The following is a 4,309-nucleotide window of genomic DNA, read 5'->3' as shown; positions in this document are numbered from 1 at the left end:
CAAACACACAGTGTCATCCCATTTGTTATGTTTGGCTGTAGGCTCATATATCTTCAATCACTTGTTTGGATCTTGGCCATCGTCACCAGAGTACCTCGAAGGATGTCTCATATAGTGGCTCACAGCAGCTACCATCGCAACGTCCTCTTCTTCTTCTGTCTCCGATAGGTTGCGATCTGTTGAACATGGCTGGAACTCGGGTTTCTCGCCACGTAAACGCCGGCTCTGTAGTGGCCTGATGGGAGCTACTGTGTCGTCGATAATGTGCGCTATCACAAGTTCCAATACTCGGCGCCTCCACCAGAATAATGTCACGTAGAAGAAGGTGTAATTTGATGAATGACGAACACTGACTTCTCTTAGTGAAGGTTTATTCAGCATTTGTACATACAAGAGCGCGGAGCGAACTGCGTCCGGCTAGAGCACATGCAGTATATATAAAGATACAGAACATTCCAGTACAACGATTCTCGACATTTGAGGACACTCGTAGAATGTACTCGAACCGAATACTGGAATAAAAGTTTTGAACTCCCGACCGTCTGTTCAATAGTTTAGTAGCATAACCACTTCATCACGATGTTACTCGGCCTCTGATGCGACAATATAGATATAGTACTTAACGCGTCCACGAACAATACACAACACAACATTCAAAATCTTTCGAGGTTAATTCCACGAAAGTTACAACTCTTAGCTAACCTGCCATTTCGGAGAGTCTGTCTTGCGTAGTAGGTCAAACGATTATAAATTTTAAAGTTGTATTGTGCAGTACAGAGCATTAAAACGTAATACATTCCACTCTACTTTTGGCGATCCTCTCGCGGAGGAAGAAGACTGTTCAAATAATAATGAGGCTGGTACGAACGGCTTTACAGAAAGTAATAGTGTGTACCCACAACTATCAACAGAGGAAACTTGTATGCGAATATAAACCAGTTTGTATATTTATTTCCCATACGTAACTATTTACGGGAAGACACTTCCGCAAACAACACAAACAAGCCCCCCCCCCCCCCCGTCTCTCTCTCTCTCTCTCTCACTGTTTCTCTCCCCACCCCCTCCGTCCCTCCCTCACACACACACACACACACACACACACACATACACACACACATGCATGCGTGCACAAACAAACAAAATCGGAAATCACTATTGCTTTTCCCTACTATGCCCACATAAACTAACATTCAAATTGATTTCACACAAGGCATGAGCAATATGATGTGAAGGTGAAGAGCAGCAGTCGCATAACACCTCTCTTTGACTATTTTTTCCATTCCGTATGTTTCACAGACAGAAGAAACAAGTTAGCTGCGAACGTATGGTGGGAACATCTCAACCGACACTACGAGGAAGCACTATGTAGTAATGGAGATGAACTTACAATGTCACTGTAGAATATAACATTGGCATAAATCACAGAGCTAGATTAAATAAAGTGATTATTTCTCCTTACTTTACACATGACATGCCGTCTGCCATACAATGTGCATAGTGTTATCTTGTTACATACAAGTCATACACGATGAACGATATTTCAAATTCAGTCTTAAATTATTAAAACCTATACCATACTTTTACACGAATGAAACGACGCCAACTGAAGAGAGCATATTAGTGCCTAAAGGAAGCGTGGAAACAAAATTAAAAACCAATAGCAGCTGTTTCACTATGCGGTGTTATAAAAAAGTTTTTTTACTTCTCATAATTGGAGAAATCGGTAACACATCACAATATAGTTAAGATGATGGTGGGAATCTAGTTCCAAATCGTTCGCTTAATGGATATCAAATAGTTTAATATCGACGTTCAGATCATATTGTCTCCACTGATATGCTGCTTGCTAAAACACATGACTTTTTTTTAATGATGCAACAATGGATCTTGATAGCACTGGAAAATCTTGGTGGCACTGCAAAAGTTTAAACAGTGAAATCAACGATTTTTAGTTTTATATGCGAGTACAATGGTGGAAGAACTTTATACCACATGATATATGCAATAAAGCTGAGTGGGCAGCGCGACATAATGTCAACCATAAGGGCATGGGTTCGATTCCCGGCTAAGGGACTGGGTGTTGTGTTGCCCTAATCATCATCATTGCCCTAATCATTATCATTTCATCTCCCTGGACGCCCAAGTCGCCGAAGTGGCGTCAACTCGAAAGACTTCTACACGGCGAATGGTCTACCCGACGGGAGGCCCTAGTCACACGACATTTACATTTGTACAAAAAAATAAATTTCGTCTGAATTTTAGACGGTCAAGGAATTTCTTATTTTTTCTTAAGTGTACGCTTGTAGCCAATCAGGATTCGCAGGAGTGTAAATAGGTTTTTCGGTGTCATCCAAAGTCGCGAACTTTTTTAACAACATAAATTATCTAATGATGCAACATGTTTGGACATATAAACCTCATCTTAAGGTTACAACAGCAAGATAAAAACTTCTAACAGAAGTACATGTAGATACTGAATTATTCTATGCTGTGCTTCATGTGTTGTGGTCACCCTTGTTCACACGAAATGGCACCTATTTTTGGGGTGTTCACTTATCTTCATAGCAATGATGGCAACTGAACACGCCAAAAGAAGACAGCCATTTCATATGAACATTGTTGACCACTACATATGAAAAGACTGTAGAGAATAAATGTAACATCTGTCTGTGCCTATGTTAAATATTGTTGTAATGCCTTTGTGCACTCAGACTGAAGTTTACACTTCGAAACTTGTGGAAAAATTAAATAATTTAGGTAATTAACAAATTTGGGAATCGTAACGGGGTCTGAGAAACTTTTTCACATTTCGAAACTAATGATCGTTTAACAGTCAGTGTGGCTTCAATGCAGTTCTTTAAAATTACGAGACTCTAAATGATTGAAAAATCATACTATCTAACAAATTCATGAATAACGTTGTCTGTGAAGCAAGAGCAATAGACGATCATCAGAAATATTTCTGCTCCAGAAAAGAGATATCAATTTACAAATAAGCGAATCGGAATCACAATTCATCCAGACAATAATGCATTTTCACCCACGTTCTTTAGTCGACGGTACCGCCGTTCCTCTAGCGGTACTGATGTCGTACAAAGAGTAATCACATTTGTTGAAGTACGTCAAAGTCTTCGTCATAGAAATTTTGACACCACTGTTTTCCTGGCCTGTACGTTCATTTGATATCGACCTTATCAAACATGTAATAGATGTGACCGTTCTACATCTACATTATTACTCTGCAATTCAAAATCAAGTGCCTGGCGAAGCTATCGACGGACCACCTTCAAATCGGTTCTCTATCGTCCCACTGTCGAACATAGGTGGGGAAAACGAACTCTTAATGTGAGCTCTGAGTTCTTTTATTTGATTATGATGGTCATTCCTCCCTACGTAGGTGGACGCCAACAAAATATATTCACACTGTGAGGAGAAAGCTGCTGAACGAAGTTCCATGACACAGCCTGCCGCAACGAGAAACGTCTTTGTTTTAAAGATTGCCACCCCAGTTCTCGTTTCATACCGGTCGTGTTCACTCCCCTATATCCCGATAGTAGAAAACGAGGTGCCCTTCTTTGAACTTTTTCGATGTCCTCTGTCGATTCTATCCGATGCTGTTCCCACACCACACCTCTCGCCGGCCGGAGTGGCCGAGCGATTCTAGGCGCTACAGTCTGAATCCGCGCGACCGCTATGGTCGCAGGTTCGAATCCTGCCTCGGGCATGGATGTGTGTGATGTGCTTAGGTTAGCTAGGTTTACGTAGTTCTAAGTTCTAGGGGACTGATGACCTCAGAAGTTGAGAACCACAGTGCTCAGAGCCATTTGAAACACACCGCGTAGCAGTACTATCGGAGGGGACGTACAGTCGAAATGTAGGCCGTCCCTTGCATGATTTTCTCAGTGCTGGTAGTTCTTCGTTTACTTTACCCATAACATTAGCTAAGTGATCGTTCCAACTTAAGTTATTCGTAATTGTAATCCATAAGTATGTAGTTGAATTTACAGCCTTTAGATTTCTGTGTGATTTACCGTGTATCGCACCATATAGTTTGCAATTTGTATTGATCATCTGTTGACTTTATAAGATGGTAATCGACAGCATCATTGGCAAACAATTTAAGATTCAATGGTGAACCGTCTTGTTGATGGTACGTAAAGCTCTAATTTTCCTTTAAGGCTCGTTACACTTTTTCCACCAACAATTATTGATGCCCAGAGTACAAATACAGTACCAGTTCGATTCAGTGATACACGACATTGATCTGAAAGACATAATGAACAGTGTACACATTATACTTTGGTACCGA

Source organism: Schistocerca cancellata, chromosome 6 (genome assembly GCF_023864275.1).
Source record: "Schistocerca cancellata isolate TAMUIC-IGC-003103 chromosome 6, iqSchCanc2.1, whole genome shotgun sequence".
NCBI classification, from domain to species: Eukaryota; Metazoa; Arthropoda; class Insecta; order Orthoptera; family Acrididae; genus Schistocerca; species Schistocerca cancellata.
The sequence above is the reverse complement of the archived record's forward strand: the minus strand, read 5'-3'. Positions refer to the sequence as shown.